Below are 26,202 nucleotides of genomic sequence, written 5' to 3' on the forward strand. Positions count from 1 at the left end.
GGGGAAAAGTCCCACTATGTGAGGAGTATCAGCTGCAGGAAAAAGTTAAAATCTAAATGCCACTGGATATCCTGTAACATTTAACATCAAACCCGCAAATAAATACACAAGGAGGTGACAGAAGAGACACGTCAGCGCCTCTCTTTAGCATATAGAAGACTGATTTTATTACCCTTTCTGATTATATTATTAAATTCTGTGCTGGAAATATGGAAAATATGACACCACTAATCAGAAATAAAAAGGTAACGTCAATGCTGTACGTGCTAATGTTGCATGAAGTGCCTCAAATGTAATAATTTTACAGCTATAATTTGAGATAAAACAAATTTAGAGGTTGGTTTAGTTTAATTCATTTAAATTTTGATAAAATGTAGCATTAAAACATGGTAACTAATGCAACCTTGAGCCCCATTATGGACACATTTCTTTTTTAGCAGGCATTTTGAAATGTCACAAGCAGGAAAATGCACAATTGTAATGACAAAAATACAACATAATATGACAAATGTCCCATTTGTGGATTTATAACTGCACAGAAATTAATAATAATAATAATAATAATGATAATAATAATAACTAGAAAAGCACTCAGAGAGTGCAGTACTCCACCAAGGCTGCTCAGTTGACGTATCATTTCCAAAACTTTAATAAAAAGTGACCTTGAGGTACCTGTATAACTCAATGGGTTAAGCAGGCCAACCATATATAGGGGCTGGTCTCCAACGCAGCAGCCCGGGTTCGATTCCTGCTCGTGGCCCTTTGCTGCATGTCTTTCCCCATTTCCTATCTCTTCTATCAAAAAAATGACCTTGTGCTGAGCACAGACATGTGTTGTGCATGTTATGTATGAATACTGAATTGTGTGTGAGTTACTCTTACAAAAGCCTTTGTTTTGCTGGTGTTAAAATAACCATTCCCTCCATGCTTTTATTTTGAAGATGTATTTTTAATGTTATGGGCTTTTATTTTGTCACCATTCCAGTGACAAAGGAAGTTTTTTTTATCTAAGAAGCAGTTTCTTGAAGGTTTCTTGACATGACGAAGGCGCTGCTGAAAAGTCTGAAAATTCACGTAAAGCTGAAAGAAAACGGTTCCACACTGTTACTGTTTAGCGAAGGACGTGTCAAAATTTATAAGCACCTGGCTGCAATGGGGAAAAGCTGTTACGGTGAAGAAATGACTGAAGGACAGAAAGGTGAATTTGTGTTCAAAACAAAGCTGACGGCTGAACGTAAATAAGGGCTTTGTGAAACACCAGGAGCTTCACCATTTTCTGGCTGGAGTTTGACTCAGAAACACCAACAACAGTTTAATAATTTGTTCCTTGTTTGATTTCCGACTGATAAATCAGTCAGTTTGTAGTAGGATCGTAATCATGTGGTTGTCAGCAGGTAGCTTACACAGAGTTCACATCATGGTTACAGTACACCTATATCTCCCAATGGGAAATCTTTACATCCGTGGATCCAGACTATACGCCACATCAATGACAAAATCTAATTAGTTGGTCTCTGTGTCATTTCTGACCTTTCCTGAAAATTTCATCTAAATCTGTTAGTCCGTTTTTGAGTAATGTTTCACACAGACAGATTCACAGACAAACGTACGCTGATCTAGGGCTGGGTATCAATCTAAAAGTTTCGATACCGGTACCAATACTGATACCTTCACTTCAATACCGGTTCCTAAACGATACTTTTTTCGATACCAGTTTTACAATATATATTCTAACAAAATGAAAATTGCATTACACATTACTTTTCACATCTTGAGTTAAATTTTCCAGTGATTTCCGGTGCAAAAGAACATTTGCAGGCAATGTACAGTTCAGTACATACTGAGCCACCTTCGCCCCCGGACCCTTCCTGGAGTCAGTCGCGGTGCACCGCCACGGATGAAATGCATCCGACAGGGGACGGCCCGGGGAGAGGTCCCGCGAGGGGATCCTCCCGCACCGAGCGGGTGCCCCTGGCCCACCGAGTTGAATCCCCTGGGCGGACTGTGCGGACCCGTTTACCACTTAACGGTTTCACGCCCTCTTGAACTCTCTTATCAAAGTTCTTTTCAACTTTCCCTTGTACTTGTCGACTGTCGGTCTCGTGCTGGTATTTAGCCTTAGATGGAGTTTACCACCTGCTTTGGCATATACTGCACCGCGCACTATTGGCGTCCATTTTACCAAAGTAGAGCCACGTTTTAGACCTCAGAGGCATCTTTTCCCACTTCGACGACACGCTACACAACTGCAGTAAAGTCAATGTACCTAACGTGAAACCTGTCTGTGAATGGGCAGGTCGCACCACAGCATGTTTTTTTCCGGCTTGCCGCAATCACGTGTAATGTTACAGCCAATCACAGGTTTGCTTTATCATAATCGCGTGATAAGTACCGGAACATGGAATCGAAAGACGAGGCTTATTTTGATACTCATTACTACCGAAACATTTCGGTCGGTGCCATTAAAGAACCGAAGTTCGGTACTCAGCCCTATGCTGATCGTCACATAACTCCGCCGTTCCTTGGCGAAGTAATGAAGAGCCTAAAATAAATCAGCTCAAATAAAATAAATGTTAAAATAATACATTTATGAAGAAAAAAATATGCATAACTGTCCTGGTACACATTTTTAAATTTCAAATCAGATAATTAATCAGATAAAAAAGCTGTAATTGATCAAAAACATTACATAACAAATAAAAAATATTTCACACTGGATTTAGTCAGATAATAGATCCAAAAAAGTAGCAATTAATATGCTAAAGCAACCGCGAGTAGTAAGAATATACTTGAAGAAATACTGCTACTAATTAAAAATATTTTTAATAACTACAAAGATGTAATTAAACCTTCATTTATTCCACTTTTAAGCTGGCTTACTGTCATCGATCACTGAGAAAGTTAATGCCACTGATTCGATACAATGTGCACTGCATTGTAAAAGTAACAAGTCAAATTGTCTGCTTTAAAAAAAAGTCTGTTCCCATTTAAAAAGCGCAGCCTTTTTCTCTAACTAACACTTCACAATACTCAGCCAACTTATTACAGCAGCTTCAGGTTAATTTGCGTGTTCTTTGTGAAATGTGTTTAAAATCCTGATAAACACTCGAGTAAAAAGCTGTTAGATTGAATTTCAGCATTTCAGGACTTAACCTCAATGTTTTCTCAGCTTTATACCAATAAAAATATGTTGCATAGAAATAAAAATAGATTCCAGCAGAGTAGCAAATTTCCAGTAATCAATAGGACTGACTTTAAGTATTTAACTGGTGCTGACAGGAAGTGAAGAAGCTTCCAGACCACCAACTTCAAAGCCACTAATTCCAAGGAGGTCAGAGGTTACGTCCTGCACAGCGTCACAGAAATCTGTTCCTAGATCAACAAAATGTCCACAAAAACAAAACACGAGTAGTAGATGCATTTGCTTGTTTGAATTATTTTATAACAGGATAAAGTGAAATAAGATGATTTATTAGTGTTGTTTAATTGTTTTTCTAGATTTGATTTCTAGACTTTGTGATCTAAAAGACATTTTAAGACTTTTAGGTTTTATTATTTATTTCTTATTTATAGTAAAAATTAAGTTTTAGCCTCATTAAAAAATAATTTAAAAATTGTGATTATTAAAGAGGTTCTTAATAAGAAATAGCACAATATGAAGCTGCTACAAATGCAAATAACAATTTATAAAGGATATTTTGTACTTGTATGTGAAATTATTCTCTTTTAAAATATATATATATATTCACAAAAAAACTGGCTAATTGTAATGTAGTTTTTAGGTTTTTTTAGATGTATTAATTTATTGTTTTTTACTATTAATTTAGCCATAGACTTAACCTCAGAAGAAGGATTTTATTTCTTTTTAATGTAAAATAATCTTTCGTCCCCCTACTTTTTTTAAAATCGAATTTTAGCGTAGTTATCAGTTACATTGAAATTTATTAAGCGGTTCTTTGTTTTTGTTGTTTTTTTTAACTTACGCGAACTGAGTTTCATGACTGTAGTATCTGTAGTAAATTACCATAAATCTGCTGATTTCCTGTTTTTACAGTGTAATTTCTCAATGCAAGGTAATAGAAAAGTACTTTTAGAGTATATTTTTCTTCCTTAAATTCACATTTTATGTCCTCTTACGTCTTACACATGCTCACTTCTTACTACAGCTGGTATTGCCTTAGATTCCTGGGTTTACAGGGTAGTTTCTAGGCCATAATATTAAAAAAAATATAAAAACATCATCGCAAAGGTGAAAAACCGAGAGCAGTTACATAAAGGATTGTTTTACTGTCATTTCAACTTCTCATTTGCTTTTTCCAACATGACACTAATCTGGTCTTTCCTTTTTTTATTCCAGTAGCTGTAAACCTGTCACACTGTCCATAATGCCTCGGGTTTAGCTACAGTGGAAGTTGGTGTTGAACATGACAACTAAATAATCTGTTCAGACTAAGACTCTGATCTGTGTTTACTCTTTTGTCTGGATCACCTTAAATTCTCCTTTTGCACGGCTCCAAGCAGAGAAAAGCACCTTAATATTCACCTGTAATCTCTAAAATGTCCACATATGTTTTACAGTACAGTTCAGAGGTAAATGTGTAGGAATGAATGAAAAGAAGATATTGTGGGGAAAAAAATGTTGATTAAAATCATTTTTGGTTGATTGTTCAGAGCAGATTTAATTAATATTGAATTAATTTCACTAAACGTACACTTCATTCTTCTACCCTTCAGCCAAAGGAGGAATTAATGAATTCATAAATGCAGCGTTTCTGATTATTTCCTAATGTGCTTGGTTTTCATCTCACACATCATTTGTCGGCTCTTCTCCCATGAAAACCGCCACATTGGGCCAATTACTCACATAAATCTGTTATTTTAACCTGATGGGACCCTGATTTGATCTTGTCGTAATTAAATAAAGCTAAAAAAAAAGCAGCAATCAGGGGAAAAACAGCCACTACAATGAGACAAATCTGGTTGTAATCTTAGAATTAGACCTCAGGGCTGCATTTAATAAGCTGGCAACTGAAAAGTTTCCGGCCTCAATGGCAGCTGCTCACCGTGTTTGACAACAAAATGTTGGCAGAAAGTATCATTTCCATAGCCTAGCCGCGCTAGACAACCCACGGCAACGAATTTAATTCTCTGCCAGGGTGGGTCTAGTTACCCTCCATAAGGCTTGAGGTTGGATTCTCCTAAAACTGGCCGGACCAATCACCATGAAGTGTAGAGTCAGAAGGCGGGTGTAACTAAGTGACGACAGAGGCGCGACGATTCTGACAGAAACAACCGGAAACAACTAGCCTAGCCGCGCTAGACAACCCACGGCAACGAATTTAATTCTCTGCCAGGGTCGACAACAAAAACGACAACAGTCATTGAGCTCCATTAGCACCGACTCTGAATAATCTTTCTGTTAACATGTCTGTAATATACTTGAGCTTCACCCATTGACTGTATAAATAAGGCTTCACCGAACTACCACATCCTCTGATTTCCGGCGCTCTAGGAACTCCGTCAGCCTATTCGTTGCGCTGATTGGTTGTATACCTACCCAATTGCTGCAGAGTGTTTTGAAAGACAACCTTTTAGCCCGCCTCCCTCCCTGTCGAGAGTTCCGAGACCCTTGTGTCTTCAGACCTGGGTCTAGCGTGGCTAGGCAATAATTTCCATGCATCTTGTTGCAAAATGCAGCTAAAACAGGTGAACAGGAACTAGGGCACACTGCTTGGTTTTAGTGTGTTCAGTGAAATTTGTGCATCAGAAAACCTCCCTGTGACATTTCACCCCCCAAACTTTTCAGGACTAAAATGAAAGGAAATTTCCTTCTGTTTCAGACGTGCAGGCTTTAAGAGGTTCTTCTTAGAGTTAGACACTAGTTAGGACTAAAGTACATTTAAATCACATTTAAAAAAGTGTCCCAACAGCCTAGAATGCACTTTAGCAACTCTGTGTGCCGTTTATCAGTTTCATCATCTGAGAAATGTTTCCTTTTTCTGCAGCAGTGATAAGAAGCTGCAGTTTTCCTGAGCAGAGATATGTACATGTTAACTGCACTGTTAGGAAGATAAGAGAATTTGAGTCCCCAAGTGGTGAAAACTATATGCAGAAATATCCCCAGTTCGAATTCAGCACTTGTTTTTGCATGTTTTCTATCTTTCCTTATTTTCTATAAAGATCTGCAGTTACTAAAGGCCCCCAGTGGCTGATATTACAACAACTAGAGGAATCCCAAATAGCAAAGCTCCCAAATTCTCCTATGAAACTCTATATTTGCACCAAAAATGAGAACAACGTGAGCCTGTCTGTTAAGTTGACATCAGGTTAAGATGCCTTCTATCTCATGAAGTTCCCTCTGAGCCTTCACCTGTTAATTCTCACCAGCCTGAACTTTGATGCTGTGTTTTGAAGTCCATCCATTTTGGATTTTTAAAGCTGGAATCTGGGACTGTAACACTAATTAACAACAGCAGGGGCCTCTCTTTGGATTTTACAGTGTACTGGAGCTTTAAATCTGGTGTCTGTGGTGATAATATGATGCACTTTAATCTTAAATTATTTGTTTGGCAGAGCTGAAGAGATGAAAAACTGCAGAAACGGGAACAGAGTAAGCTACAGCAACTAGGAATATGATGAAAAAACCTGTCCACGAAAGATTTTTGTGGCTAGAGATAGAAAAGAAAATAGGATTACAGTCATATGTTCGTCATAAACATGTATCAACAGCATTTGTAGAATTACTCTCAGGTTTGAATTGCACATTTTTGGAAGCAACAGGCCCTCATGTAGCCATTTTAATGTGCTACAGCAACAAAAGCCGCAGCAGCAGCTAATCCATTATATAAAACACAATGTTTGTTTTTTTAGTAAAACATCAGGAATGGATATTAAAAGGTTAACAGTCCCCAGAGACGGAATCCTAATTATCTTCAGCTGCCCTCCTGATCTCATACAACAGAATTAATTTCATGTCATCCTGTGTTTCAATCAGTGGCCCTAATTATCATAATTGTTAAGCTGTAAACTCTGAGCTTTGGTCCTGATATCGGTGACTTGTTGTGATGCAATTACAGATAAACTAGTGAACAATAAAAGTGTGTGGTTCCGGTGATATTTTCATCTAATTCAGTAATAAAACACCAAAAACTGCAGCTCCAAAAATACCTCTCAAGTTAAATCAAACCTTGCTAATAAACTTCACAGGTAAACACACGATAAGATTTGTGTACATTTCTATGTTCATTTTATATCCAATGAAGACATATTTTACATTATTACAATTGTTTTTTGTATCGTCATTTATCATTTGTTTGCACACCGGCATCCACTAATGCAGTTATATATAGTTAAATACTTTATTAAATGCTTAAAAGTGCTAAAAAAATTCAATATTGCATGTTATAAACCATTATATACATGGAAATAAATTCATATGCTGCCTATGAATGCTCAAAAATAAAGTTTTAGCAGTTTCCAGACAAGATGTTCAACTTTCTATTACATCCCACAGGCTGTAGCGTAATAGTGTAATAGCACTATTTCAAGTGTTTCAGAAATGTTTTGTATAAATCAGTCAACACATTTTATACATTCACACCTGTAACTAATCAGATGTGTCGGTCAGATCTTATTACAATATTTGTTTTTTTAATTATCGAACGAACTCTGTCAGTGTTGACCTCAAAGCTCACATCTTTGTCTTAATCATTGAATAAATTAAGAGATTTATGGCACATTCTTCAGCTGAGAGGAAATTATACAGTTATAGTCCTGTGACTTTTAAAAGGAGCCAGTCAAAATACTGTTCAAAATATCAATTATGCACTTTGAACATTTTATTCACTAATTGAAGCAATATTCAGTAATCCTAATTTTAAAGAAATAAATCTTCATCATATCATCATCTTAGATTTTATTTTAATTGTATAATTTTTCAGTAGTTTTGCTCTTCAAATTAAAATTATTAATTTATAAATGAATTCATTCATTAAAATCTAGGAGTCCTAACATTCATGTGGCCTCTTTGTGGCACTGAATGGAGATTAGTGGCCTAATCAGTAAATGGCAACCAACAGCTTTTATTGTTACCGTTTGTACTATTTTCTACCATATACAGGAAATTTTCACTATTTTACAGGAATAGCAATGTTATGTTTGCTTTGTGTTGCCTGGCTAGTTTACAAAGAGCATTTTTTTTTTTTTTTTTGTTACCACAACTCCAATTTCTTGTATGATTCTAAGAAAATCAGCAAAAAAAAAAGTGAAATGACAGTCTCTCCTGTCACAAATACAAGAGGAGAACATCAGAATACTCTTGTGTTCAGTCCAAATGTTGTTTAAATTGGATGTATTATTTGAAATGCTTTGCTGACTGCATAGAAATTGTCCTCTTTTTTAAAAAAAATTAATGGCTTCATTACATTACTTAAATATAACAGAACATTGTAAACAAACATAGTTTTCATTTTTACTATTTGGACTATTTTCTACAATATGCATAAAATTTCTACTTTTCTGAAGCTTTTTTCAATGAATAACAATGTTATTTTTACTTTGTGGCTAGTTTACATAGAGCAGAATTTTTGCCCACAACTCCAATTTCTTGTATGATTCTGACAGAATCAGCAATAAAATGTGAAATGACAGTAATGATGAATATGATGTAATGAATACAAGAGGTGAATACGAGGACACGCTTGTGTTTAGTCCAAATGTCTTTAAATTGAAGGTGTTATCTGAAATACTTCGTTGAATGTACAGAAATTTCTCTGTCTTTTTTTTTAATTACTGGCTTCATTACTTTACTTAAAGATAACAGAGCATAAAATTGCAACAAATATTGACTAAATTCCTCCAAATGAAACTTACCAAGGCCAACATAGTTCCTGTATTTACCCCTCGCAGTCTGGACAACGTCTGAGTTTCTGCTGCTAAAATGTTTTAATCCTCTGTCCTCCGTTGTATTCTTTAGTCTCCCAGACAGAAAAACCAAGAAATCCTGCAGGATTTGTGAGGGCATAGATAAGCTGTGCATGTATAACATGCGACAAGAAGGAGGCCGACGAGAGAAAGAGGGAGAAAGTGAGGGAGGGAGTGAAGCAGATAAAGAGACAAGAATAGAAGGGAGAGACGGAAGGTGTCGGGAGACGGGGAGAGGGTGGAAAAATGAGGAGCAAAGGATAGAAAAAAAGGCTAAAAAAGAATGCCAGAGGGAGATAGAGGAGGCATCGGAGGTCCTCTAGGAGATAGAAGGATGTGAGGGCAGCGCTCAGCGTTGGTGTGTACGTGGACGATCTGACCTCACCTTCACAGCCAGGCTAAGCTGCCTTCCTGAGAGGAGGTAAGCAGGGTCAGAGTCGACCACGGTGGCTCACATGACCAACAACACTTATTGTAATCCCATAATCCTCTGCTCTGCCACTGCTGCTCTCAGCTAAACAAACACCGGAGCTGTGGAGGATCACACCTGCCTTCCTTCCTCTTACTGCATCCTTTGTCTCCCTTCGTCCTCCTTCTCTTCTTCCTCACCTGTCTGCTCCTTTACCTGTGATTTCTCAGATCTCATCTTCATTCTCCTTCTCTAATTCCATCACCTCCTAAAGTTCTTTTTTCAACACTTGAACTCTTGTTGTTCTTTCTTTCCAGGATTTAGCAGCAACAGAAAACGTTTGGGTTGGACTGAAACTGCAAATATATCACTCTTCTCTTTGTTTCCTTCTTCTCATGCTCACATGTTGTTCCCATTATTCTAAACACCCAATAAAATTTTGCACAAGGAAGTCATTGCCGTTTTAAAAGCGCTGTTGTATTGTTTTATTTTTAACTTCCAGTACCGTTCAAAAATTTGGGGTCATCCAGGCAATTTCATGCTTTCAGTAAAAACTCACACTTTTATTCATGTGCTAACATAACTGCACAAGGGTTTTCTAATCATCAGATAGACTTTCAACACCATTAGCTAACACAATGTAGCATTAGAACACAGGAGTGATGGTTGCTGGAAACGGGCACCCCTCTGCACTCCTATGGAGATATTTCAGAAAAAATGAGCCGTTTCCAGCGAGAATAGTCATTTATCACATTAACAACGTCTATACTGTATTTCTGATTAATTTAATGTTGTCTTCACTGAAAAAACTTCAAAAATAAGGACATTTCGAAGTGACCCCAAACTTTTGAATGGTAGTGTATATTACTTTACTTTTTTTTTTACATTGTATTAGTGCTGTCAAATGATTCAATTTTTTAATCAGATTAATCGCAGGGTTGCTGTGGATTACTTTAGATTAATCACAATTTAATTCAGTTTTTATCTAATTTAATCGGGTTTCATTTTGCATACACAAACAGACTCAAGAAAGAAGAGAATATATATGCATGTATATATATTTATGCACGAAAGGTGTTTATTAAACACCTTCAAAGGTTAGAATCCCAGACTAACACATGCTTCTTGTTAATGTGGTACTTCAAGCTGGAAGTGCTTCAGTGAAAAGAAAACTCCTTCCTGCAGAGTGTGCATACTACCGGATGTTGGTCAACTGTTTCATCTGCGGGGTTTTTTGTACTCAAACTTCCCACTGAGAGGGCCAACATGCTGTTTAGTAGGACCCGACCGATATGGATTTCTGGAGGCCGATTCCAGTATTTGACAGAAAAAATTTCTGATAACTGATTAATCACCTGATTAATTTAAAAAATACATAATGAATAAAATAACTTCTTCTTGGCCCCTTAATGCTTACAACAACAAAGATATGAACTACAGGCAGAACATTTTACTGTTTTACAATACTTGTCCTTTACTATTTGTTTAACTTTAAAACAGAGAGTACAAAATCATGCAACAACGCATCAAACCTCTGGGAAATTATACAACCTTTAAAAAGAGTGAATCTACAAATGAGTTATGGAATACATCTGGTCTGGTACTTCTTGTTGCTCCAGATAAGAGGTAGGTTAGAGATATATGCTGTATATGAGCAACATATACCACTGAAGGTAAAACATTATTTCTGCAGACCTCTGATGCAGGAATTTTGTTGTTTGTTTTGCTTTTACAGTGAAAATGAGAATAATTAGAATTTTAATAAATTCACTGACATTTTGCTAGATATTATCTGTAATTTAGTAAAAAAAAAAATCTGTAAAATATCTATTTACAAAAGGTATGCTCAATTTTTTAGTACCTAAAATTAATCATTTTTTAAAATTCATTTCATTCATTTTTCCAATGTTTTTGCTGATTTAAATACGTAAAGGACTGAGTAATTATCCAGTCAAATGTTTAAGAACAATTTTCTATATGTGGAAATATTAGTTGTTGTTTTTTTTCTTATCTAGATTTGTTCTTTCACATAATGGCAAGCATTTGTATTATAACAATATATTTCCTGAATTTAAATATAGTAATACAGTTGTAATTTATTTCAAAATGCTGTAAAAGAATGAATTATCATTTATAAAAAAAAACAAAACAACAACAGATATTTGATGTGGCTGTTTTTTGGTACAGTGAAATTGTAAATTAATACATCTCTCTGTGACCTCACTAGACATTAGTAGTGTAATAATATAAAGTAAGGTACTACAATGGGGAAAATCTGTGAAATAACAGTTAAAAACATTTTATTTTGTCCTAAATATACATGTTTTCTCTCAAACTATGAAAATCACCTGTAAAATGTTTTTTTTTCTGATTTAAATCCAGTAAAAATAGAGTAATATTACAGTCCACCACTGTCAATTAATTGATATTTGTAAAAAATACAGATACTTGATGTTGTTGTCAGTTTTGGTCTGATTTTTTGTTGACATGTATATTTTTCCTATGATTTCACTAGATATCTGTAATGTAACAAAACAGGAAAAATCTGTAAAATATGTATTTCAACAAATTTCTTTTGTCCTGAAAATTAATAATTTTTCTTTCAAATAAAAAAAGAATACCCAAAAAAATCAACCAATATTTTTGCTGACATACATATAGTAAAGACTAAGTAATTCTGTGGACAGATGTTTAAGAACAAATTTCTATGTGTAGAAACACATCATTTTTTTACTCCTTCTTAAATATAATTTTTCCTTAAATAATGGAAAACATCTAAAATAGCGACAGTTGTTGTTGATTTAAATACAGTAAAGATGTTTAACTTTTATTTCCAAATGTTATAAAATAATTACCATTTGTAAAAAAAAAAAAAAAAAATAGATATATGGAAATTATGTAGAGTCCTGTTTTTAGACAGTGAAAATTTATGTATGATTTTACAAGACATAATAAGTAATTTAATAAAATCAGGAAAATTTATAAAATAACGGTTAGAACATTTTATTTTGTTCTTATTATACATCACTTTTCTTTCAAACTGTGGAAAACACTTGTAAAACAACATTTTTTGCAGATTTAAATTCAGTAAAAACAAGTCAAACACTGTGAGAGAATGCACTACTGTTTGTAAGTTAGAATATTTTCTGTGATTCAGTATTTAATAAATATGCTGAATATCTGTAAAATAACAGTAAAATGTTTTTTTAAAACTACATTTAAAACTGTTGAAAACTTTAACATGAGAGTTTTACAGCAAAATTTTAGAAAAATTATGTTACCAGCCATCTAAACTGATTAAATTTTAAGGGAAAAGGTATTTTCTGCTGCATTGTGTATCACAAATCCATTTCAGATAAACCATCTTATGCTGTTTATGTCATTGCTTTACTGTTTCAAAGACAACAACCATGAGGGAAAAGGGGGATTGTACTCAACATTACAAAAGAAACTTTGTGCTAAAATATTCAATGCATCTTAAAAGAGCATTTTGCACAAATATTGACCAAACTGTCAAAAATGAACCCTCTTTAAGGAGGTTATCCCTCAGATAGTGAGTTCTTTGGCAACTCAACTTCCTCCTCGGCTGCACCACGAAAAACCTTCCCAGGAATTGGCCTGATTCTATAGCCCCGTCAGCATTTACAACCCCATCTTCATTCCAGATCTGGACCATATACTGTCACATTTGTTCTAAACCTGCAGTGATTAAAGCTTATGGACGGTGCTGAACTCATCACCCTGGTAATTCAAAAATGGAGGAGAAGCTTCAAACTGTGAGTAAAAAGGTTGTGTTTTTACCCAAAATGTGATATTTTCTTTAAGTTTACCACATTAGTTTGGAGCCTATGAAGCATCAAACACTGTTCTGTCAACCAGAGTGTGATATTTCTGTAAACCTAACATGTGATGGTTACGCACGTAGTATAACCAATACAGGAAAGGTTAATTACATACAAGACAGAATTTCTAACAGTATATCACTATTGGTTTCAGTAGTGATATTGCCTCCTGTTGCCTCTAACATTTCCATCCCAGCCCTTTATTTAGGCTCTATACTGTTCACATTCCATCTCTCTCTTTTAAGTTAGCTGTCATTTTTCCATTAGAGCTGTCGCTGCACACAATAGCTAATAACCTGCTCAAAGAATAACACCTGTGCTCTGCTGCTTTTTCTATAAATTCTCTCCCCCTTTTTAAAGTTTTTTTCCCTGCTTCTCCTCATTTCTGGTTTGTTCTTCAGATTTTCACCCTGTAACTGTCACAGCGTCTGTTTCTGTGGATGCAGCATGAAGCCTGTTTATTAAAATGAATGACTCTCATAATATCCACTGCATCCATTCAGGAAACACGTTCATTTTATTATCCCTCCATCTTTGCTTCTGCCTTTTTTGTTGGAGTTTGTAGCAGTTAATGTTAGACTATCTGCTTCTTTATTTTGCAAAAAATAAATATTTAGTGGATTAGTATTTATTCTGCAACATATTCACAGCATGTTTAGTTGAAATAAAAAAAATCAATATGCAATCACTTTCTAACACAATGATTTTTTGTACTTAAATGCTACATATTGAATATTCTTTAATAGATAGATAGACAGACAGACAGACAGATAGACAGATAGATATGTGAGCATTTCTTGTGCATGTTCATTGTAAAAAGACACTTTAGAGGGGATTGGTGCTTTGCTCACAGCATCTAACACATGGCTGCTCTTACATTTACAGCTCCACTTTTTTTCTTATTCTTCTTTATACCCACTGAGGCCTTTTGCACTAAAAATACATGCATCACACCACAGGGAGTTCAGGATAAAAGCATCGCCGCATGCCATGCTGTGTATCTGTATGTCTGGATCGTGCGCTTGTGCATTTTCCAATTCCCCAGTTGTTGTGTAGACTGAGTCTCCCCTTGCATGCAATTAAGACATGCAGCTATAATATTGCATCTACTCCAGATATACCGCCATAACCTATGTGCTTACATTTGTAAATCTGTGTTCATATTCATTTATATGTTGAATAAGACTCATACATCTAGAAGCTACACTTAAAATCACTTTCTGATCTGAGTATTGACATGAAAAAGCTGTAAGGTTAGTATTTTAACCAAGAGCAGCTCAGCAGCAACAAAGACCTCGATGTTCACTTTATATCAGATGACAGTTTATGAATATAAATTATTGCGGTGTGAGTTAAAAATTTGCCCCTAATTTCCTATTATTGTTGCCTGGTCTTGTAGTGCTGTAGTGTGTTAAAAGACCTTTTTTTTTTAGTTTCTGCTGTGCTTGTGTGTTTTCTATTCAAAGTAATTCACATCTAGAAAAGTAAATAAATGTAGGGCTCCAGGTAATCATTGTTTTGTTTACATATCAGTCTTCTACAGCTTGAACAAATGATTCTAGCTTTTCTTTTTTATAACAGAATACAGTGTATTTTTGTTATACCGTGACAATTTTCACATTATCACCTATATTTTAGTGATAAAAACGATAAGACAAATTGAAAAAGTTTGTGCATTTATTTAGAAATTTATATTTATTCACTATGATGGTTTTAAAATTTTGGATTATTTCTTTTAAAAATGTGCATCTCAGTTACTTTAAGTGGAAAATTCTGTGATGTTTTTGTTTGTTTGAGCAACAGCCTAAATCAAGCAAAGATTCATTTTAAAATCACTGGTAAAAAAAAATGTGCAAATATTCAATTCAACTTCTTTTTTTTGAGATTTTTTTTTTTTTTTTTACAAAGACAAATGATGAAGCAAACATGCCAATTTATTCTCTGTAGCTGAAAAATCTTTTAATTTCTAGATTATTGGATGCTTTTAAAGTTTCTAAATGGGACACGTGAGGAAAAAGGGACGATTTAAGCAGAGACGAGCAACTCCCTTTGCGTGTTTGTAGGTGTGGTTGCATGAGATTATGTTGTTTTTAGACTGTATGTGTAAATTAACATGCATATCAGTTGTATTCATGTTTGTGACCTAAACACATCTGTGTGTCTTTATGCAAATCTTTGCATGTACTGTTTGTCATTTTGTGGCTTTGTGGACCAGTGATTTGTTGCACCGGTGTTTGTCTTATGTCCGGTTAATCTGCAAATGCGAGTCAATTGCATGTTTATCTCTTTTTGAAGCTTTTTTTCGTGGCTTATGTATGTACAACATACTGGGAAGCACAGTAGACGTGTTTTCACTCGTACAGCAAATTGTGCATGTGTTTATCATGTTGGCCTGAAGAAGTCTTATGCCCTCGAAAAGGTGGAGCAGACGGAGCCCTTAAAGTACTCGGATTAAACAAAGGTCACCGAAAATGCCTTCAGGTTAAATGCACACAGACCATCGCAGACGCACACACACACCAGCACACCAGTCAGATTGTATGTATTTAATACCCTCATGTCACCTGCTTTGCTCTGAGGTCGTGTTTCCTTGGAAACAAATCAGCAAGCAGATGAAGGTGATGATCGCAAACTCAAAAGCCGGTGTATTCGGAAGGAAACAGGACACACTGGGAGCAGATAAGGAATCAGATAAGACGCTAGGAGGCCGATAAGGAGCTGGATTTGTGCAGGGTTTTTCGACAATTAAATCAATTCACATGTTACCAGATGATGAATTATAAACATTTGGGATTGTATGTGGGTTTTTGGCTCCATTTGCGTTTGTTTAATTGTGACATGTAGATTATAGAGTTGCTGAACTGCAACCTGTTTGCCAAGTAGTTTTTCTGTGACATTTGTTTGCCCCTGGAAGCCAGACACAGGCTGAGTTCCTCATCAGTTTCTGGCATCTGTTTTGCCTTCTGTATTTCATTGATAAAGTGCTGAAGTCATTAGGAGTCTGGCCATATGACACAGAGGGACGCTGGGTTTAAGTCCTCCAAATGCCTGTAGACGGAGGGGATGCAAAAGATGTCAGATTGGGTTTATGTCAGCCCAGAGTGTTCAGCGTCCAGTGACAGAAAAACACAATCTGCCTCCCTAACAGGCCTGTGGACATTTCATTCAGTTGTGAATAAATTATAGAAAAAATGTCGAATAAAATATGTGAACTTGGACAAAAAGGAAGGTGTCAGTATGGGGTTTGATTTCGTGTCTCATCAGAAATTACTTTGCTTTTTAAATTGACAACAGTAAACAACAAAATTGTCTGGCACTGCACTAAAAATTTATGAACTTTTGAACCTCCTCCTCTTTTCGTATCCAAGTTGTAGTTGTTTGTGAAATGTGAGTTGGTATTCTGTATACCAAAATCCGCAACAGTACAACACGGGAACAGTTCGGTACTTAAGAGACCCACTGAGAGCCTTGGATCTCTTCATGCCAGAGTATGCAAGATTGTAGAAATGGCAAGAGTAAGCTAGATTTTTAAACCATGCAACTTAAAAAAAAACACCTTACAAAACACCTCGTCCCGTCAGGTCCCCCTCCAAACCCCTAAAGACATGAACGTGCACTGGCTGAGTATTGCTAATCCATGACAGAACGCATTGGTAGGGAGACAAATGTGGCACACTGAAAGTACCTCAAGTCCAAAAACACACAAATAGGCTAAAACACCCAGTTCAGAACGAATAAAGATTTACACATATTAAATGTCACCAAAAGACATTTTTTCAGAACTAGGACACAATACAAATAGGTGGTGAATGAACTGACCTTAAAGAAACTGGAGCAGAACAGAGACCACGACGAGCATTAAAGAAAATACCAGTGGAAGCAACCATCTGATAAAGGCAAAACTGTAAAACTTTCCTGCTACTCTTGTGCTTCTTGCTTACAAGTTCAAGGATTGTGGCTGATTTGAGTGTGGTGCAAGGACAGAGCGTGTGCTGGTAGGCAGGTATGCAGTTGGACAGGCAGGTATGCTGTCCAATCATTAAATGAGGCCGTAATGCAATCATTGGAACGGGGTTTATACAGGTCCATGACTACGCAACAAAACTGATTTTTTTTCTTTCTTATTGGAAAACTTGATTTATTGATTTCTGTCTCTGGAATGCATTGCATAGCTTTAAGGGAGTTATGGGGCATAGGAGATATTCACCTTCCTTTGAAGTTTTCCACGTTTATTGCTTTTCATCCTTTAATCGTGGTCAACGTACACTGACTTTCGTGTCAAAGTGAACACGGATTTCTTCAAAGTGATAGCTAATTAAAAATATAAAATGTGTAATAGGTGATTGCATAAGTACTGAACTTCTTGAAGTCAGTATTTAATGGATGCACCTTTGGCCGCATTTACAACATTGAGACTGTGTGGATAGACCTCAGTCAGCCTTGCACATTCGAAAACTGCAATTTACCTTGTTTTTCTTTGCAAAACTGTCGGTTTACACAAAGATTATGAGTCAACAGCCCTTTTAAAGTCTGGCAAACAAATTCTCAATTGAACTAAAGTTTGGGATCTGACTCAGTCACTCAGAACAATCACCTTGTCTTTTAACAATTTCTGTGTAGCTTGGTTTGTTTGCTTTGGGTCATTGACTTCATGGAAAACAAATCTTCTCCCAAATAGCGATTCTCTTAAAGACTGCACCAAGTTGTCCTCCAGGATTTCTCTATATTTTGCTACATTTATTTTACCTTCTACCTTTACAAGCCTTCCAGAACCGGCTGCTGAGAAATACCCTCACACCATGATGCTGCCACCACCATGCCTTACATCATGATGCTTCCACCACTGTGCTTAACAGTATTAATGGTGTATCAGTGAATAAAATGCAAACATAATGTGTAATGTGTATTTTCAAATCTTTTCAAATGTTAAAAAAAGACAAACATAGCATCTACTCTGATGGCCAAAAAACACAATTTTGGTGTCATCTGACCAAAGAAGCTTCTTCCAGTTGACTTCAGAGCCTTCCAATGAACTCCAGTGAAAATTGAACATCAGCTTTAATTTAAGAGTGCCTTTCTCTTTGCCACTCTTTCATAAAGTTTTGACTGGTGAAGAACAACCAAAAATTTTTATTAGGGCTATCAAAATTTACACAATAATGCAGATTCATCTATCAGCAAGATTAATGTGATTAAAAATTTGAATGCAATTAACCCATCTGCAGCACAGAATTACTCAGAATCACTGAAACGTCTCTGGTAACACATTTACCAAGTACATTCACCATTGCGCATGCACAAATGGGCAGTTGATCCGATTGGTAGTGGCAGAACCATACTGATAATAAACTGTCCGTGTCAAATCAGCATGCTGGTTACATAAATACACATGGCATAGCACCAGGATTTAAGAAAAGTCTTTCTGAACAGCTTAAAAAATGTGTGTTTTCACTGAATATTGATGAAGCCACTAGCCAGAGCACGGACAAAATTCTTAATGTGTTTGTTCAGTTTTTTGATGATGATACGGTCAGAGTGCCTACTCAACATCAGGCGAGCAGACAAGTGAACATTGCCAATGCCTCAACGCAAACACAAGAAGTAAAAGATGTCAAAAAGAAACAAATAGATAGGAAAAAATAAAGATTCAGCTTTCCAGGTCTTGGAGCACCATAAATGTTCTTTTTTTAAAAAAAATTGAGCTAAACTGTAGTTGTCTGTAGTGAACTGCATTTGTTTTTTTTCTATTTTCTTATTTATTCCTAATTATTTAAGTTACCACTTCTTGGAGCACTAATGTTTTTTTGTTGTTGTTATTGGAACTGAACTATAGTTTGCTGTTGTAACCTATATTTATTGTTAAAAGGTGTTAAATATTGTTAAAAGGTAAATCAATGTCTTTTTCCATGTTTTTTACTGATTGGTTGCTAAACAATTTATTTGCACTATGTTGTAGTCAGATGGAGTGCCTACTATGACCTACTGACCTTTTATGGTATTACTGTAATCTATAGTCTGAGTTTGTGAAAGCAGATGTCTTATTTTTTAACTAGTTAGCTAGATTGTACTCCAACCTTAAAGCCAAAAAGTTCAGGCTCAGGAATATTTTTCACTTTAAGGCCTGTAAACAGCACGCTGGGCCTCTCGGTGGAAAATCTGAATGAAAAAAACCAGGACAGAACAGTCGTCCGACATACAGTAATGTGCACATTCTGCAGGAAGGAGTTTTCTTTTCGCTGAAGCACAAGTGTTTATTAGACATGCTAAATGCATATATATTCCCTTTTTTCTTGAGTATGTTTGCTCATGCAAAACGAAACATGATTAATGTAGATTAAAAATTAATGATATTTAATCTTGATTAATCAAAATTAATCCACAGCAACCCTGTGATTAATCTGAGGAAAACTTTAAATCATTTGACAACAGTCTCTGTTCATATAAGCAGTACTTTGTGGAAATTTGTTTTCACTCCGAAATAAAAGAGTTTATTTTAATAAATATCCATTTAAAAAGCTAAACGACATGCACCATAATTCAAATATTAAAAAGCAGTAAGAGGAAAACTTAGAAAGTGGCCATTTTTTTGACTGGGCAGTGGAGGAAACCACTAACAATTGTGTAATGTGATGCAATTTTGAATATTTTGATTGTCATTTTCACACAGTGTGAATCTCCTCTGAAACACTCATTCATTACAGATACTCACTTCCATTTCGGTGAGCCTCTCAGTGTGAACAGAGTGTTCGATGATGAGTAGCCACTTCAGTGTAGTGATTGTAGTGAGAGGTGATTGCAGGGCTTGAATCCAGCTGTTAGACTTCAAGCCTTCACCCTGCCATTAATGGATGTTAGTTCAGCACTTTCCAACATGCAGTTTGCAAAAAAAGAGACAGTTTTAAGATGCTTTTCATTTATTTATTCTCCTCAAATCAGTGAGCAATGGGATTTCAAGTGAAAAATGGAGTATTTTATATCATCATTTGATCAACTGCATGACAAATGAAAGAAAAATACCCATAAACAAGTGGAAAATTATACTGACTACAGGTTGTTTCACACAGATACACTGCCTGATACAATTATGCAATTAGCATGCAGTCGTGCTCTGTGGCTGGTATAAAAATCTGAGCAGGATTAAGATTTTGTGGTATACTAGTTAGACCGTGTTGTTGGGGCATGATGGTAGGAGCTTCAGCCATGACGAAAAGCTGGTATTTTGACTGGAACAGTGACTAAAGTGGCATCTGTATTTAGATCTATGGGAAAGAAACAGGTAAATCGGGTAAAAAAAATTGTGTTCAGAAGCACACATTTGATTACCATGATGGTTGTGCATTAGTACGATATGTAAGGTTCCATTAGTGGGAAAGGTCAATGCAAATCAATACAAGGTTTGTTCTGAGTGATCACATTCATCCAATGTGGAAACAGTTCTGACCTGAAGGGAGTTACATGAGTGGTTCAGTGATTGGTTTGATGGAAACAATGTGAGTCAGATGCTATGGCGTTCACAATCACCAGATCTGAGCCCATCTAAACACCTAGTTTGTGGGAAGGAAAAATTACTCTTTTCCCTTTCTAAGGTCAAAATGGCCTTCAGACAGGCAGACACAGCAGGAGATTAGAAATTGTCTATTCTGACGTGACTAAGCAGACTAGTTATCTCCACATTGGTCTGTAATCTAAATCTGACCTTCTCCCAACTGCAATATTTACCCAAAGATAAGAGAGAATCCTCAGAACTGTTGCTGGCATTGCTTGCATGAATTGCTGCTCTGTTGGTGTCATTCCTCCTGACATCAGTAAATCTTACTCAAAGCTTAAATCATTTTGAGTCTTCAGTGTGTCTCTCTGTGTCTGCTTCCTCAATCTCTCGACCTCGCTGACCTTCCATAACATTTTGCACATTTTAGGCAGCTTTCCATCTGCATCATCAAAAAACTCTAATTGAGGGAATATCTTCTGGAAGAATGGTGTTTATTCTTCCAAAATAGTTGAGGAGACTTGGAGAATCAATGCCAAGGTGCTTTGAAGCTGGTTTTTGGTGACTTGTAATGGTCTAAACGCCTTTGCTAAAGACACTTCATGTTGGTTTTTCCGTTAATATCTTATTGCTTTTCTACATTTTGTAAACTCTATAAAATGTTAATATTGCTTTTATACTTTTTAGGCACTTATTATGTTGTCATTTAGTGTTTTCTGAGTAATATCTGGCACAAAAACTTCCTTTGTGATTCTTTGTTTCATCTTATCTGATCTTACTTCATCTTATCTCAGCTTATCTTATCTTAATTTTTTTCTAATCTGTATATTGCAGCTTTGGAGATGATTATTAGACCACTGTGACCACTGTTATCTGCTTCATTCCTCTGATTCTTGGTAGAGCCCACTGCATTTTATCCTTAAGATTGTAACAGACGTTGTTTTGCTGATTCCAAGCCAGTCAGCAATAGCTTTCTCATTCATTAAGAACCAAGATGGCAGCCGTTTGCGATCTCGGAGTTCTCTTCTCTGAGACATTGTTGAGGGATAGTTTAGTTTGGATTATATTTTGATTTATGCACACACAAAAATGGCAACTCAAAGCATATTTTTAGCCATCAAGTGAACATTTTGAAATTTTTGCACATCATGTTTTAAACATAATTTATTGTATTATTGAATAATTAAGACATAAGACCTTTTTATATCTTTTAGATGATTCTGTCATTATTTACTCACTATGATAACATTAAACTAAATTATCAGTGGTGAAGGCCTGTTGTGTTGACTTAATTATGATCTAACTAAATCAGCGAGTGATCAAACAATGATTTAAAGAAATTCTATATATACTTTCAACCTCTCGGCTTTTACAGAATTCTCTGCAATCAATTGCAGAGTTTTTCAAGTCTTTTTTCAGCTACAGCATAAATACGTCTGAGTCACTGTTTCATGAAGTCATGAATGGAGGCCTCCTTGAACAAAACATTTCTATAAAACTTCCAGCAGAGCTTCAGAATTGAATGCTGTTAAATAAATACAAAGACATGTTATATATATATTGTTATATTCATATTGTTGTTGTATTGATGTCGCCACAATAATCATTAGACCATGAGGCAGGCTTACAATATGAATACCCAAAGCTGCTTGTGAGCAAAGAGGTATTAACTAAGAGCCTAATCTGACCTGTTGCTATGTTGAATGCTTTTGTGTCTGAAGTTTGGACAGTGTTAAAATCTGGACTAATAGAGAGCAGAATTCTGTATTTGGTCCAATAAATGATGGCACTGATGTGAAAATGAAAATTTATCACTGATGTAAAGTGTTAATTAGATGAGTGAGAGGTGGTGGCAAGCATCCCTGAAGCTGACTGTGATCATTAATTAAGCTGTGGAGACTAACAGTCATTGAACTATGATGTTTTAGAAACCATTACCAGGGGAAGCTGCAAACACTCTTCATCGTCTAGATGATTATTTTCCAGCTCAGCAGTCTTGTGTCAGGTCCCATATATTGCTCTGCCCATAATGCTCCTGTCATGATTAAGTAGAGCCATTGTGGAACATCTGTGCCATGTCTGAATGCCAGAGAGCCTTTGTTTTAACAGAGAAAGCCACTACTGATACTGATTTCCTGTCTGAAAAAGGCCAATTATTAACATCAGCTCACTCTTGAGTATGCAGGCCATTGTATATGTCACATACAAATAGTTCCTATAAAAAGTATTCACCCTCCTTTTCATTTCTGCTGCTTTTCAACATTGAATCAAGGTCAAAATAATTTGGCTTTTTGGACAAGTATTTACAAAAAAAGGCTCTTTAAAGCTGCTGTCCGGAGTTTGAATCGCAGCGTCTCCCAAAACGCTGTTGGTCCCACCCTCCCTGCCTGTGATTTCGCCCCTTTATTTGTGCACGCGCGCAGTACATGAGAGAAGTGCCCGGAGTGCTGCAGCATATGGCCTGTTTTGCTGTTTTCCCCTCTTCTGCATTTCGTACATTTAGTAAATAATAAAGGAATTACGTTAGAATGCTGTATTGAGTCTAACTTGTCCTAATACCAAAATAACATGAATCTGCTAGGACGAACGAGTAAAGTTTCAATATGTGATTACACTCGTGTATCCCTCTCGATGACGTTGTTTATTAAACTTAGTGCATTTACGCGTGTATATGTGTTAGATTGTTTATTTATTTCTATCTAGAGTTCAGAATTGCATGACTCCTCTGACGAAGAGTATGTCCCAGACGCCCCAACAGCTTCCTCCAGAGGTCGGGCATCTAAACGAAGCCGTCAGGCGGGCTATGGAGGCCGTGGTCGGGGAGCGAGGCGAGCACCCCGACCACGGCATCTAAACGAAGCCCGCAGGTGGGCTATGGAGGCCGTGGTCGGGGAGCGACGCGAGCACCCCGAGCCAAAAAACGTCCTGCAGTCTCTTGGCCTGACAAGCCGTGAGATTGGTAACTTTTCTGGAAGTTGCTGAGCCCTGATGCTCTCTCAGCTCCTCCACAAGCAAAACAAATGTGCGCGCGGTTGCGTAGTGCGTAGCTCTCCCACAGCTCTGCATGGGCTTGCTTGCTGTGCGCGTAACCGTTGATTGACAGCATGACAAAGCTGAAGCTCGAACTTGATTGGTCGGCAGCAACTGGCGCTTTTTGGAATAACATGGGGGTCTATGAGAGGAAGGCGGAGCTCAGGAATAAATTTTCATATCGTGTTATACTAACTTTATATTATAGTATCGAACTAGACTAACACATTTAAGCTTTGTTAAAAAATGATACATAAATTGAAAACAAACGGAAACTCCGGACAGCAGCTTTAATGTTAAAAGTATACAAAGTGATGGCAATTAAATTAAAATGTAAAATATGTGATTTCATAAGTATAAGCCTTTAAAGTGACTCATTAAGTCTAAAGTGAGCCAAATGTGAGACTTTTAATGCTAGAAGTCACACATTTAGTGAAATTTTGATCATCTGAGTGCAGTGAATGTGTCTTAGGTGGTTGTAGTATAAAGACACCTGTATCTGGAATGTCCGGTCACTGTTGAATCCGTTCTCCTACATATAACTACACCATGAAGACTGCAGAACACTCCAAGAAACTCTGCGAAAAGGTTTTTGAAAAGCATGAGTCTGGATGGATCTAGGAAATTTCAAATCACTGAATATCTCTTGGAGTAGAGCTAAATCTATATTTACGAAAGAAAGAAGTCGAAAATCGGTCTAGAGTAAAAATTAGTGACCATGCAAGAAAGAGGATAGTGAGGGAGGCCACCAAGACACCTATGACTCCACTGAAGGAGTTCCATCTTTGAAAACATCCAAACAGTCAGCATCTTAACCATTGACAGGGTGCTGAAAAGACCCAAATTTAATATGAAGCAGTTATACACTGTTCCATTTGAAAGAAATGTTGAAAGAGTGAAGGAGCTGCACTACCAGTGTGTACAGGTAAAACATGTATGAGCATGCAGTAATTGTACCTCACAGTAAACACGACAACATGGTATAGTGATATATAGTACGGTAAGTGTGACTTTGACACGTTTGCTATGGCTGTAGTAAAGAAGATGCAATATGTGCTGTATACATTTGACATAACTATATCTCATCCAAAATGAAATGCATGTAATTTGTAAAATTCATTTAGTGTCTTCTGGATATAGTGTATAATGAAACTGGAAGCAAGTGAACCACCACACAACTTCATCTACATGGATGAGGCTGGCTTCTACCTAATGAAATGCAGAAGGCGGGGTCAAAATATCACCGGCCACAGAGCTACAGTTGATGTGTCAGTCCAACATAACCATGAGAGCTGCTATCTCTGAGAATGGTGCGGTAACTCATATTCCAATAACTGGGCCACACAATACAGAGCATCTTGTCACCTTTTTAGACACTCTCTACAGGGATCTCATCCCTGAACAAGAGCGGGGTCAGACTGGAGAGAACTTGCCAAAGTTCATGATAGTTTGGGACAATGTCAGTTTCCATCGCTCCAACATCATCAGGAAATGGTTTTCCACCCACAACAGGATACTGATGGAGTTCCTCTCACCCTACTCCCCATTCCTTAACCCCATTGAGGAATTTTTCTCAGCATGGAGATGGAAAGTGTAAGATCACCTGCCACATACACAGATGACCCTTCTGGCTGCCATGGATGCAGCGTGTGATGATATCACAGTAGATGCCTGCAGAGGCTGGATAAGACACTCTAAAAGATTCTTTCCACGCTGCATCGCAAGAGAAGATATTCATTGTGATGTGGATGAGAATTTGTGGCCCAACAGACAGGAACGTCAGGAGGAGTAGGAACACTGCACTGGGGTTCCTACAGCACTGCATGTACAGTTTTCCCTATGCAGATTTTCTTATGTTCACATTTCTACTTTAGTTTTTTTGTTTTTCTTTGTGCTATGCAGTGCTGTCTTTTTCCTTTCTGTATTACAATGACGTGGTGTGTCAACAAATTACAGTAAATGTGAATGTTGTCCAGTCTCTTGTAGTCAATCTCCCACATCCACTAAGGTGTAACTTACAATTTACAATAATTGTCAACAAAACGTTGGCCATAGTTTACATCAGAACATCCCTCCAGAGTACACTGTTATATTAACAACATGACTAAGCAATTGACTGTCTTATCCACACAATGACAGAAGGACTTGCCATTCTGATGGCACAGACATGTTTATTGACACAGATATTTACTTTTGAGGCTTTTGCAGGTAATCCTTGGTGTTTTGCTATTTGTACTAATTGTTATGAGAAATGCACTTACTGTTTTGCAAATGTCGAGGATAATTCGAGAAATGTACCAAAGCGACTGAGAAAAACGGTAAATACTCGTTTAGACTTTGCTAGAAGTCACGTGTGAGACTCTGAACTTAACTAGAAGAAAGTTCTTTGGTCTGATAAAACTAAAATTGAGCTTTATGGATGCCGTCTTTGATGGACACCAAACCTTTACATTAATTACAAACACATTCCTATTGTGAAGCATGGTGGTGGCAGCATCATCATGTGAGGATAC

General features: G+C 36.6%; 1 protein-coding gene across 1 annotated transcript in view; it reads right to left on the reverse strand.

Annotated features, from left to right (window-relative positions):
- si:dkey-72l14.3 (Glyco_hydro_56 domain-containing protein) overlaps positions 1-9,230 on the reverse strand; it is a 28,368-nt gene extending 19,138 nt beyond the window's left edge. The window contains exon 1 of the mRNA XM_051949370.1: positions 8,872-9,230. The gene's annotated coding sequence lies outside the window, so the exon portion shown is untranslated. The remainder of the gene's footprint in view (positions 1-8,871) is intronic.
- Between the last annotated feature and the right edge of the window lie 16,972 nt (positions 9,231-26,202).

The sequence above is a fragment of the Acanthochromis polyacanthus genome, chromosome 6 (genome assembly GCF_021347895.1).
Source record: "Acanthochromis polyacanthus isolate Apoly-LR-REF ecotype Palm Island chromosome 6, KAUST_Apoly_ChrSc, whole genome shotgun sequence".
In the NCBI taxonomy this organism is placed as follows: domain Eukaryota; kingdom Metazoa; phylum Chordata; class Actinopteri; family Pomacentridae; genus Acanthochromis; species Acanthochromis polyacanthus.